This window comes from Hylaeus volcanicus, chromosome 6 (assembly GCF_026283585.1).
Source record: "Hylaeus volcanicus isolate JK05 chromosome 6, UHH_iyHylVolc1.0_haploid, whole genome shotgun sequence".
NCBI classification, from domain to species: domain Eukaryota; kingdom Metazoa; phylum Arthropoda; class Insecta; order Hymenoptera; family Colletidae; genus Hylaeus; species Hylaeus volcanicus.
The window spans coordinates 18,441,123-18,455,129 of record NC_071981.1 but is presented as its reverse complement, the minus strand read 5'-3'; the positions used below and the strand labels follow the sequence as shown (position 1 = coordinate 18,455,129).

The 14,007-nt window shown below is 44.5% G+C and overlaps 1 protein-coding gene across 2 annotated transcripts in view; it reads right to left on the bottom strand.

The window, feature by feature from the left end:
- Window positions 1-13,617, bottom strand: part of LOC128878993 (zinc finger homeobox protein 4) — a 303,112-nt gene extending 289,495 nt beyond the window's left edge. Inside the window, exon 1 of one of the 2 annotated variants that reach the window (XM_054127744.1) lies at window positions 13,044-13,617. The gene's annotated coding sequence lies outside the window, so the exon portion shown is untranslated. The remainder of the gene's footprint in view (window positions 1-13,043) is intronic. The other variant, XM_054127745.1, reaches the window with a different exon arrangement.
- Between the last annotated feature and the right edge of the window lie 390 nt (window positions 13,618-14,007).

Sequence of the window (14,007 nt, the reverse complement as noted above, 5' to 3'; positions counted from 1 at the left end):
ATCTGGTTCGATAATAATTATTACCGTCGGGCTTATTTTTTCACCTAACGCCGTCTTTGCCGTCCCGAATCGGCGCCGCTGCGCAGTATTCGCGCGGTACGCTAATTCTTCGCCGAGGAGCAGTTAGAAAAACAAAGATTATAAATAAATTGACTCGGTGGCTGCTGCCACCGCGATACCTCCGTCCGACGTCGTCGAACAGCGTGGAATGACCACCTGGCGCCTTCTTTTCTTTTCTTAACTTTCCTCTGCTCCGACGAATCGGAAATAGCGGTCGATCGTTACAATCGGCGATTCATTCGCGAGCTCGAGGATCGACTGCTGCGGGGAGCGTAGGTGAGAGAACTAATCACGAAACGAAAACAAGGTTACCCCGATGTAAAATATCGAATAACGCTTCTTTCGACACGAATCTAAAAATTGCCGCATTAATCACTTTCATCCGAACCGATCGGCCAGGATTTATTATGTAAAGTACAGCGTTTCCCTTTATTTTAGAACTACAAGGCGGCACATGAGTAGAAATTTGTTAGTCTGACCCATTTATTGAAATACACAGCGTGACGCTAACCGGTGTCTAATCGATTTCGACGTGCACCCCGAGATGACTTTGTAGCTTTCGACGTGCAACTCTATTTCGAACATGTTCGACCTCACATTACGCATTTATTTTCGTCCTGTGCTTCTTCTTTTCGAAACGCTCCACTGCATTAAGACGAAGGAATTTTTACCACTGCGATAATTTTACACCCGAATGTTGCAGACGACCTATACGTTGCGTCCGTTACCGAAGAATTTTTCGTTATTTTTGCATCAACCCAATGATATTGATAGATACTGATTCACAGCGACCTCCCTCCCAGCGAACGCTGAGGATTCTTGGTTGGGGTCGCATTGTTCGTAAGTATAATAAAACATGAATTTACAGATTTTTATATCCTTCGCTCATTCTTCTCGCAACCCCAATTACACAAAACTATAAATGTTCCTTCGTCTCCCATCTCCCACTCTTAGCCATTTAATTATCCTAGCACGCTTCCTCTTAAAATTCCCAGAGAAAATACACCGGTAGTCCAGCTGAACGTTAGACGATTCGACGATTATTTCTGGCGTTTCAGCAAACGACCACTAATAATTCGTGATCGGAAATTCAAGAATCGGCCATAAATCCGTGGAGATTTTGTTTTCACAATTTGGCGACCGCTATTTTTAATTCATTCCGCGTAATTTCGAGAGCTTCAGCCTTGAGTGGCCCGATGAGATTCATGCTCCGCTAACCGGGCCCGGTCGAAACTATTCTCTATGTATTACACGCGCTCATACATTTTCATTTTGAGGACGTGCGTCGAAAATGAAACAACAACGGGCGTTCTACGAAGCCCGCGATGGGCTCGTCTTCGGGAAGGAAGCCGTGGTACGTGGATACGAGAAGAGTCGAAGAAAAAAAGAAGATAGACGAGTAAAGGTGCGAGAGATGGACGAAAAAGGAGGATGGTTAAGGAGTGCCTTCGAACACACTGCGTTGCTACGCTACTTTAGTTAATTACGGCCGAAGTAAGACGGAGTGCAAGACTCGCGAATCTTTTTCTCTCAGGCTAAAAAACGGAATACAGTTTTAATTGTTTTCAGATCATTAAACTTCAGAGTCGTACCAAAGAAAGAATTATTAAACACTTTTGAACGAATCTTTTAAACTAAAGGCTGCGGATACTTCTCGCTCTAAATTCTAAAAAAATTCTTGGTGCAACGCAAAATTAATTCAATATACTACAGTTCGCGAGAGATAAACGAAAAAAGAACGGGGTTAGAACGCACCGCGTAACCACGCTACTTTAGTTAATTAGGAAAGAAATAAGACTGAAGGTAGAGTAAGATTCGCAGATTTTTTCTCCCCCAAGGCTCGTTTCCCTCTTTCTTCAATTCTCGTTTCTCCGTTCACCCTTTGGCGCTCACCTTTTTCCCCGTTCTCACTTCTCACACTTATTTGTGTTTCCCTGTGTTTGTTTAATCAGACGCCGGACTCAGTCTTCATTACCAGCACTAATTTATCTGCCTTGTCCTCCGACCCGCTCCTTCGAGCTGTCCGCGTCTGCGTCTGCGTCTGCGGCGTGTAGGAGAAAACAGTGGCCTAACGAAATAACTGGAAGTCTTCGTTTCTGTTCAACACGAAACCGAGATGTTTCATTGCTCCCGTTCCCTGTAATTCGACGTAATCCTCCTCGAGACCGCGTTTGTTGTTTTCCAACGATTCCTTTTACCGTCATACAATTTCAACAATTTGTTACTTCGATAATAACAATTTTTTAATCTTCATTATTCGGGAAAGGTATTATAAATATAAAAAGTTATGAGTATACCAAATAGTATACTGCTTCGGAAGATATCCAGGGCAAAGAATATAAGATTAGGAAGGTGCAAAAGGATTCAGGGAGAGGATATTGAATTGCCCAGCGAATCCCAGGGAGCAAATTAACGTGCACGTTAAATTAACTTGGTCAGTCGTCGAATCAACCAACGAAGCTCGGTAACGCGTCTCGCTGAAGGGACAAAAGAAAGTTCGATGGCAGGATGAGAAGAAGCGTCGTACAAGGGGCTTCTGGATATCGACGGCAATATTCGTTAAGTCCTGCTAAGACCCTGTATGCGGTGTAGTTCGTTCATTCGGATTGCCAAGTCTCGTTCTATCCCTTTTACTCTTTGATTTCCCTCTCCCTCTCCCCATCGCCTTTCTTATCCTACCGAACGAGGGATCCAACCGTGGAAGGGATGGCGATCGTTTCTCTGTTCTATCTTTCTCACCCTCGCGACAGGCTTTGGCCAAAGATGCATCTATGGCGAAGGATCAGCGTGTCGATATATGGTGTTTGTTTAATTTGCGGATTCATCTGATGCGCGTCTTGAACGTTCAGTGCCTTTCGACGTGCCACGGGGTAGCTTTATCGTGCGAGCTTCGTCGACGCTCGATGGTGGGGAACGTTGTCGATTTTTCTGAAACTCTGCATGCAACATAAGAAAAAATCAGAAACGAGAGATCATCGAAATATTTCGACACCATAAAACGAGTACATGTAGAAGATTTTGGTTTACTTGTGTCACTCACTGTAAATATGAATTCAACGATGTAATAATCTCTCGTTGATATTTCAGATACTTCCGCCATAAATTTAACGGAGCCATGCTTACAAACAGATAATGCTAAGAGACTTGTATTCGCGAATAATACGTTTCATTCGGTAAACAAAAATGAGGAAATCAGTTATTCCTTGCTATGCATAACGCCGAAACAATTCATATGAACGACCGTTTTGTCGTAACGGGCACGACGTGTGCCCATCGCGTAAGTCCACACGATTACGAGGAAGCAGTTAACGTCATTTCAGTCCATTTCCATGCACATAAATACTTCCACCATTCGGCTTTCCATTTTGTCGACAGAGAGCCTTCCGCCTCATTAAGTTCTTCTTTCGGGTAAATAAATGCGGGAACTGGGCAGAATATCAGAGCATCGACTTAAAGGGCAACCATTGGGTCGATTAAACGATTCGTTCGTCTCTTTTATAGTCGCCTTTTTTCATTCTGAATTTAATCTGAATGAATTCGTAAAATATTCTGCTCTGTTCTTGAATCTCTGCTTTCCGTTTTTATCGATAAGATAACGTGTCCATATAATTGCATTGCTGTATCGTAGTTGAACGGTCTGGAATACTAACAAAATCATAAATAAATAGTTGAAATGTCTCTAACAAGACGCTCGGAATGGCTTCGGCTAATTACTATTTCCCGCGAGGCAACCGCTACGTTTATTTTATGCGATCTAAAAGAATTTTAAGCTGTCATTTCGTCGCGACATTTAGATATAAATTCGTTAACATAGCTTATTTTATACCTACGTAATATAACAATGATTAACCTCGCCACTTCGTAACCTTTCCTTTTACGGATGAAAATACGATACATATATGTATACAACTCAAACACTCTTAACAGATTTGTGCTTGAACGATGCAATGAAATGTCAGCTTTAGTTTCATATAGATTATCTCGAATCTCATAACGTGATCGTTGATTTTAATTTGTCGCGAGGAAATTAATTTGTATAACAAGACGGTTCGTGGCAAACTGTAATGAAAATAAACGAGACCAGCGGTCGATTGGAATTTTAATCGCATTCGCAAAGTACTGATTTATCTATTTCTTATTTAAATTTCACCAGCGACGGAGGAGCGCGTGAAATGTGCGAAGTCGACGATTAAACACCAGCGGCAGTTTATAGCGTTTAAAGCCGTGGAATGAATTCCCATCCTATCGAGATTACTCTCTGAGCACTCTGGGAAATAGGGGTCTTTATTGCGATGCAATGTAACGGCCATGAAGGTCATTGTTCAACCGTTTTTAGGGTTCCAGCAATGACCAGTTCCGGCGCGCATGAGAACGGACTGAAACAAAAGCTGGCAAACCTGTTGGAAACAATCGGGCACGGTTCACCCCTGGTCGGGGCAGCTTATAACGCTCGGAAGGGGATGAACAGTTGGGTGACTTTTTTTTCGGCTAAGAGGAACTGCTATTGTGCGACACTCGCAACATGTGTGCTCTCGTGTCGTCCCGATGAGATCGGCTGATCATCGTCCCACTATATTTCACAGTGATTTCAAGGCTTACGAAAATACAACACTCCAATCCAACGCGCACAGGGCGAATCAAATATCATAATACGACGTAGGTACATTTAGTTAACAAATTTATTTTTGTATTTCATATTTATGTTATATATTTATGTTATTTCGGACGTTAATTTTCTGAAGAGGTCCACCACGTGGCTGAAACGTTGATAAATGTATCATATATCAAGTAATTCTTCCATTAATTACGATATGGCTTGTTATTAATTAATCAGCGAACAAAGTTTTTTATGAACCGAGGAATACAATAATACCAGAGAACCTCCCTTTACGCCAAAATCGCTCAAGCAGGGACTGTTATATCGTATCGCAAAATCTTAGCCAGGTTTTTACACGGTCTATTTAACCATTTTTTATCCCGTCGACCGGTACACCTTCGATTCGTTCCTCGCGCGTTTCCTTCATTTTCCGTGCTCTTATACAGTCTTCGCATTTTCCTCTTTGGGAACGAAGCTGGAAAGGATGCGAGGCCACGGTGGTAGCGACCGTGAAGGAGCGGAGAGGTGCACGGAGTCGAAGAAAGGAAGTAAGCTTGGTCGTGCGGGAGGAAGAAGGGGGAGGGTTGGTCAGTGCTCCTTACTTAGAGGGTGGCGAGTCTGTTCTTAATTAACGCTCGCCTCTTTTGCTGCACAACCCCTCGCCACCGTGGCACCGTAATGAGGCTCCTCGAGTATGTGTACCGCGTGTGTGTGATACGTAAGTGTCGGTTGGTCCGAGGAGTTTGTGTGGGTGACCTAGATGAGACGCGCCCCCGTCTAGCTAATTCTTTTCTTCCGCGCTGACCACTAAAGTAAGTAGATGGTCGTGCACGAGGCATTGTCGTCGGTGTGCCTGGGTTGCCCGTGTGTTTGTGCCAGTCCTACCAAAGTCTTCAAACACGTACCCGCGCGCGGATATACAGGGTGAGTCGATAACCATTGGCATCTGGGGTGACTAGTTTGCTGGTTAAGTTTAGGAGCAAGTTTCTTTACATCGCAGCCCTCTCATATGTTGTTACATGTTGATACATCAGGGAGAACTCGAATTGTTTAAATGGGAACGAGAAAATACTACGATGTAACAGAGCGAGCTTGAATCTCGTTGTACTTTTGATGAAGGCCAGTCGAGGATCGTTATATCGCCATTGAATTTCTCTTCTTAAATAAACAGTTTTGTCTAAAATCGATAACCAACGAGTTCTCTCGGATGAGAAGTTGGCACAGTGGTTTCCAACTCACCCTGTATGCATTGACCGGTGTAGCCATATTCTTTTGGCATCGTGGAACTTCGACGTTACCTCGCGAGACTTAGATGGACGTAAACAAGTAGCGTATCTTCCGTGCGTTAAAGTGTATCGCAATAGCTTTTGCACCCCTCTACTTGTTATTAGATTTTGCGCATTTCTGGGCGTATTGTATATTGCTCAGGAGTTGACGATGCGTGCTCTTCAACGAGCTATATCGACCACGGAAGGCTCGATTTCGCAGAGAACCACGGAAACGATGCGAAGGGAGCAAGAGAAGACAGACATCGTGTTCGCGAAGAAACGGAAAGACGGATGGACGATCGACGGGCCCATTCTTCGGTTACATCCTGGGCTGGTCCCACCTCCGCCTCCCCCTGCTCCTCTGGCACCCCTTTCGCAGACGAGCGCCGGCGTGGATAACAGCAATTAAGCCTTCCCCGTTAATAGAGACGATTGTGATTAATTATCGGATTTAATGACCGGCTACTTGTACTTGTAAATATAGGGACACGGGACGCGCATGTGGGTACACCGTAAAAATTAGAGACCATGATTCCTCAGTGTACTCCTCCTACTCCTCCGACCTCCTCCCCTTGCACCTACTTCTGCTTCTTCGTCCTCGTGTGTCACCGGTGCGCGTGTGCGCCGGCCAGAGAGAAACGGCCCTGTCACACTCCGGTGATCTTTTAACCAGCAATCAACCAGGGCTGTGGGACCAGCCAGCTCGGTATTGTAACGAACCTAACCTCGCGTAGACGCTTATTCCCGAACAGAGTTACTTTCCACGGTCGTTCGATGCGGAGAGACGTTACACACGTCGCATCGAGTATCCCGCTTGCCTTTGAGGAATATTCAACGAGCTCGCGACGTATTCTTGAGAATATGACAGGGTGCTTTTTGATTCGAATTTGATTAAACATGAAAGCGGGGACGCGGTTGAAATTGTTCGGTGATCGAGGGTGCTCGCGTGCTGGAAATCCTTCGCGACTGAACACTGACGATTGCTTTAAAAAACAATGGAAAACGGGCGAACGCTACGATAAATTATGTAGAGTTACATTTTTGAACTCATTAATGTATTAGTCGCATGGTATGTTCATATTTATGATAAATAGGGGTGTAAACAGAATAGAAAGTTCGTGAATAGTTGCAATAAATAATTTGGATATTCCAATAATATAAGAAACACTGTGTTTAGATTAATTAATGCAATCGATGCAATTACATATACGCAACTTTTATTCTTCTTATGTGTATTCGAGAAACTGTCGTTATTTTATCGTATTCTATATTATCGAAATAGTTCTCCAAACGAATAACAATGCAAAATCCAGTGATGATCTACTCTGACATGAGTGCGGCACACTATTACACCACACACATCCAGAAACAAAAGATGGCGGCATTACGAATACACGAGGCGTAAATAAATTGCAACGGAATACTTGGCTCGTGATCAAAATATGGTGCACTATGCGCGTATGATAAATTATATCTAAAGCAATATTTGAATGATATCTCCGACATCAACCTACCAGCGCATATTTAAGCATTGTGCATGCACACAGGACGCCAGCGTGGGAGGGCATGAGCTCACGGTACCAAAATTAACTCTGCTCTCTTGGCATTTAAAAATAATTGATAATTATCGACATTATTAATAGTTTCGCCGGGCTGCCGTCGACGCCGAGTAGAAGTTCGTTAATGCGTATTTATGAATTTGCAGGTTTCGCTAAGAAACGTTCTAACGTGCGGTGCTTTTCCATCGACCTTGCTTTCGTATTGATTGAACTGCTACTACACTCCATTGTCGTGTCAAGTATTCTTCTAATCGCTTTAATTTCATTTTCACTTTTCGCTACGCTATTATGCAAATAGAACAAATTTTCATCGATACCACGGATGGGTGCAATTCGCTCTAAATACGAATTACGAATAAAATATAAACAGCTGTTCATTCTTTATTCGTTGAATCTAATTAAAATGCGTATTAATTTATCATCATTTTCTGACCTGTATGGGCTAGGATGCATTCTATAGAATTAAATTGTTCCCTTGTTATCTAATGGAAGCAATACGAAAAGAATAAAATTTTATTTTCTATAGAATTCTCATCATTTATCGTTGTAATTTTACGCTGGCGAGAAAAAACCTTTTATTTCCGAAAGTAAGGAAATAAAGTTTCCACCGGAGAATGCATTCGGTTCGATGAAAGAATTTCAACGTATTCCTTCCCTCCGGCGAGGAACCGAGTCGTTCATCGAAGTATCGATTGGTTCGTATAATAATTATCTCCCCTGCATTAGGGATGGTTACCCTCTCTTTCCTAAACGAGCCTGACTGTCTTATATTAGACTAGACTGTACGAGGGGTGGGTAGACGTGGCGTTTCCCGACAACAGCTGCTACATTCTTTGAACCCTTTCGAGTCATGTTAATTAATTATTTAAAAAAAAACTGTGAGGCAGTTCTACAAAACAATTCATGATTTCCAAGAAACTTCTGCGCGAATCATGCTATTACTGGCATTGTATATAATTTATTAGTTATTGTTAAAATAATCTGACGATCGTGAATAGAACCAAATACAATTGAATATATTTAATTTATTATTCAACTCGGTTCATGGAATATACTGTCCGTATAAAACGAGCGATTAAATATCAAGCTTGATATCGAAGTTTATTTAGAAGACGATTCCATATAAAATGAAATCAAATTCCATACAAAATGAAATCAAATTAAATATAATCAACTTATCATCCGACCCAATTAACGAAGTGTATATTCATAAAGCTTGATATTTTCAGTGGCCACTGTCACCGTCGATACGTCCAGATCAGGCACGGAAATCAAAGAGGTGAATTATTCTCGTCAATTATGTAAAATTAACAATTAGTCAGGGAATGTTCCAGCATGAATAATTAACCAGACAAGATGAAACGGGACGACACCCCGTTTTCTCGGAGGTATCTCGAGACGAGCTGGCCGAAGGCGACGATCAAAGGGAAGAGAACGGAGAGCTGCCACGACAACGACAACGACAACGCGAATGGCGCTCCGCAAGAGCTTTCGGATCTGGGATTCGTGAACGCACCCGCGCTTTCGCTCGACATGCCTGCTTGTCGGTTGGGTGGGTGGGTGGCAGTCGGGTATTTTTGTATCTAATTATAATCCTCGGGTGAGGGAGCGAGGCAATCGCCTAAAATTAGAGCATATAGTCTAACCGGTACACGTCGCCCGCTATTTTATATTTCGCCATCTCTTTCCCTCGCGGGGCATTTGTTCCCTCCCTCTCGCTCCCACCCTTTTTCTTCTTCGTTTCGCGCCGCGACTCGTCGCTCATCCTGGCAGCCGTTTTATCGCCTTCCCTCTTCCCAGCCAGCGATACCTTCTAGTCTTTCGAAACGCGCAGTCACTCTCATTACAAGCTTACAGAAGACACTGCAACCGAAACCCGTGCAAACCATTAAATGGGAATACCATATTTGGTCGTTACAACCGATACCGTCGATTCTTTCGTGGAAATTATCGATCGCGTATTTCGGGACACCCACCGAATCAGTGACTATCACGGTGAATCGAAGTACGAGTTATATCTTCGATTCGTGTTTGTTTTCATAACCGATTTCACACTAAACCTACCACGACCGGTCAAATGACCGTTTTCCAACTTTTGTGTATAGCTCTAATATATAATATTGATATAAATGGTATACAATTGTTTCGTGTATTATCGATTTCATGAAATTAAACAAAAGTGTCTTTAAGACCGGTCATTTAAGAAATGTCGGTAGGTGTAGTGTTAAATCTCCCCAAAAATATTAAATTTAAAAACAAAATGCAGAGTTCTTGAGATAACCGGAATCCTGATTCGTGTTCCGAAACAGTATCGTTAAAGTATTAAATTTAAAGAAAAGTTCGAGAACTCTGTATGAATTTTAAAAGATCGTCAAGGCGACGTCCACCCCCTTAAGAACCGACACGTGTCGTTAATGAGTTCAGCAGGTGACGTGCAGGCGTAACCAAGTTTTTAATTCCCTTTCCGACAGACTTGTTCGCTCGAGTAATGATTGACTTTCGATCAATGATCGGTGTATCGAGGGGGATGATTTAAAAGGATGCTATCGAGGGGGCGCGAGGTGGAAATGGAATAAAAATAATGATCCATAGTGAAACAACGACGCGAGTGACAGGTTGTGATTAGTCGGCATGGAAGAATAATCAGGATAATGACGGGTTTACACCCTCTTTGACTGCAAAGAAGGGACTCGATAGAGCGACTGCGGAGCGAGAGGATGGCGGTTGCACGGTTTGTCGAGTTAATTGTCGTCTAGCGTGTCGATCCGAACGTACCCGCGTTCGGCCACACGCAAATGTCACTGCGAGGCACTAGAAAAAAGAAGAAAGCGCCTCGTGGAGCTCCTACGACAATTAAAGGGAACAGTAGACGGGACTGTTTCGTCAGCGAAATTGCGATGCTTCGGAGAACCATAATTGATCGACGATATAGAGTAAGAGAACAAGGGGAGGGGGCGTAAAGAAACGCGATCGTGGACTAATCGATGTTCGACGAGGAACGAATCGATAACAAACATTAATTTATCCCAAGAGGGTCTCAACAAAAATTCTAAACAAAGATTCCAAAACCCTTTTTCAATATAACCACACAGAATGAAATTCACTTCCAGAGTATTTCGGTGCATCGTGGTCGATAACTGATACGAAAACATCGCGGAAAGGACGGCTCGATCGCAAAAGCGTGAGTTTTTCATAGCGCGATCGGGAACCGCTCGAGATAATCGCAGGTTCGCGAGGTAGCACGATCTAGCGCGATCCCGCGGAGATCCAGGCTCGATGCCGACGAAGATCGCCGGGCACGCGGGTAATAATCGCTGATTGGCATCGATCGAAAGTCGTTCTACGGGTTCTATGGGAAAATCGGCTGACACGTGACGATCGTTGAACGATCGGCAGTCAGCTCGGTTGTACGTGACCGCGATCGTTGATCGCGGAACGAACGTTGGAAAAAGAGGAACGGCTGGAAATATTTACCGAGCGGGGAAAACGCGGACAAAACGATAATTCGTCTGCGGGGACGCAAGCGGTTCTCGGAGGGGGCCTCACGTTCGGTGGAAGAACTGGAAGTAAACTTAATTTTACCTCGGATTATTAATCCAGAATCCTGTTTCTTGCTCAGGATACATTTCCATGTAACCGCGACGAGAATAGTAATCGTTATTTGCTTCATTGTGGCCGCATCAAGTATTCAAACACGGACGCAAGATGGAACATAATTGTGCGTCACGTTGAAAACTTCCACTCGCTAGCGCTTACCGGACGCGCAACGATCTCGAACGGTAAAATTCATGGTGTCGAGCGTACAAGCATACGCCCAGAGGTAGGTACGGATAGGTTAAATAAACTGAAAAAGACACTGTACAAATAAAACCATATGAAGAAATTTATTCGCAAACACAATGCTACAACAACCAAAATCGGTGTAATTTCAAGTAGCTACTCCAGCGTATAATCGGACAGATTGACACGGATATAAACTTTAAGAAACTCTTGCACCAGCCAAACGCGGGACAACCAGATCAAACAAGCGATTATCCTTCTGTCAGAGATCGGCAGAATTTTGTCAAATAGTAAATGACGACCAACAAAGGTAAATGATTACCGAAACAAACTTTTATGTTTAATTTGCATTCGAAATTTGCTATCCGGACGAGAACTTTGCCTATCTCTGCCTGCCACCGCGACAATTATGAATTGAAATCGATAATTTCGCGTTACGTAATTGTCCAAATAGTAAATTTCAACGCCGCGAGGAATTTAACACCGACGCATCGTAAAGAGAAAATCTGCTTGTTTGAAACGAACAGAGCACACGTAACAATAATCACCATCAAGCAAACGTACAATAAGATTCATAGACGAGACTGTCGAGGAGTGGAGAGGAGAGGCGATTCAAGGAATTTTTAGTTGCAACGCAACCGGAATCTGATCGGAGAGACGAATGCAAATCGAGGCCTCGCAGAATTCCAGATTTCTCGAAGCGGCGACTGGTCTAGGCCATAAGGACATCGTTAAGATTATATTTAGGCATCGTAAAAGAAAATATGCACCCGTTGGAGCCAAGTCGCTCATTACGCGAGACAGCATTAACGTTGCCATACAACCAGCGCGATTTTAAGCATCGTGTAGTCGCGTCAAAATATATATAGTCAGCGTATCCACGCAGTAAATCGGTGAATTCGCGACGAGGTACAAAATTTTCTGCAATTAGCTGCGCGTGTTTCCCCTCGAGGCACAGTTTACCGCTCGCGGATCCCTTTCGACGCGCGTCGCCTCATTAAATCAGAAATATCGCGTTACGGGCAAGTTTTCCGTTTTGGGAAATTTCATTTTCTATTAACAATTATTCTATTAAGGTTGCAGACGTCTGTTTTGCGGAAGACAAGTGTTGTATGACGCAATTCTTGAAATTCTTCTTTTACGATATAAGAGCAATACATACTCTCAGGTATATAGTTTAAAGTTGTTTAACGGTAAACTGAGAGATGAATTTTCTTTCGCTTTTATAGTATGTAAATTTACATTGTTCTTACATTTCTGTATATGAACTCTTTTTCGTGAAATTCTCACATTTAGTTAGTAAGAAGTTCCAAGGGTTGAAACTTGGACGAATAATAGCGACATTCGAACGACTTATCAGTTTTCTTATATTCTCACAAGCCTCGTGTTCTCTCGATCCATACAAAAGCATCTATGCGAATTCCATCGTCGATCGAACGATCTATCTAGTCAAAGACATTCCTCTCGCCGATTGGCGTTGAGAGGACCCCATGTCCCGTGGAAAACGATGAAAAGCTACCGATCCCGTCGAGGGAAAGTCGGGAAACACTGAAATTCGCACGGACCGAAGGGGTTGTCGCGGGAAATCGCGAAGGGCGGGTCGCGCGAGAAGCATTGGTATCGGCGGGAAGTACGGAAGCGAAAGGGGGTGTTGTGTGTTGCAGTGGGCTAGGGGTGGGGGGTTGGGGGAGGATAGTGGCGGGAGTAGGGCTGGCGAAAACGCGGTATGCAAAGCAGGCGGCGAATTTAAACGGTCCTGCGCAGAACGAATGGCCTCACCTCGTGCTACGCTCACCCGTTTCCTCTCTCTCTTTTTCACCCTCGCGCGTGTTCGCCCGCACCCACGGCACTGGAAGCGATTCCGAACACCCACACAGGTATTCACGCGTCGACCAAGTGAAACGAGCAAAGAAAAAGAGAGACGAGGAGAGAAAGGTGGAGGGAAAAGTGAGCAAGAGAAAGAGAGAGGAGAGGGAGCGAGAGTAAAAGCGACACCGATACACAGAAAGCGAGAGAGTGAGAGATAGAGACACTGACAAAGACGAAGAGAGCGCGACCGCTCTCTGGCTCCCTCTCACGATTCCTCACCCGTTCTCTCACTTGTCTCCCCGTGGCACACGTGCACGCAGCGGAAACTACGTTCTCCCGTCACTAGAATTCACGATGCGCGCGTAGATCCGCGACGGAGCCGTGTCGTCGCGAACTCGTGGCACTCGGGACGTGTCCCAAACATCCGCGGCAAGCGTCGGCCCCCGTGGAAATATCGAACGGAAAACGGCGACGGTATCCACGAGCGTTCCACTCCGAGCTGTCTAGGAAACGAACGTTTCTCCAATCGGGGTTATTCGAGTAAAATGGCTGCTCTCGCCGCTGCGGCGCGCCTGAGCTTACTGGCTTGCCTCCCTTCGTTTGGGTCTCCACACACACAGACGACCAACGCGGCCACGCGTGTGAGCGGATGCACACGTACGTCGTGGGGGCGCACACGCGCATGCACACGCGCGACGGAGCTGCACAGACGCCGAGCGTCGAGACGTCACACGTACAGCGTATCGAGGGAGTTGTGTGCATGCGAATCGGGCCACGTAGGTGCACGCACGCACACGCGTCGCGACTCGCCCCCGCCAACCACGCGCGCACGTGTCTGCGCGCAGAACAGCTGAGCGTAAGGGAACTTGCTTGTTTCTGGCTTTCGCTCGACTTCTTCTTCCTTTTCCACGCGATTTTCGATTTTCCACCCGCA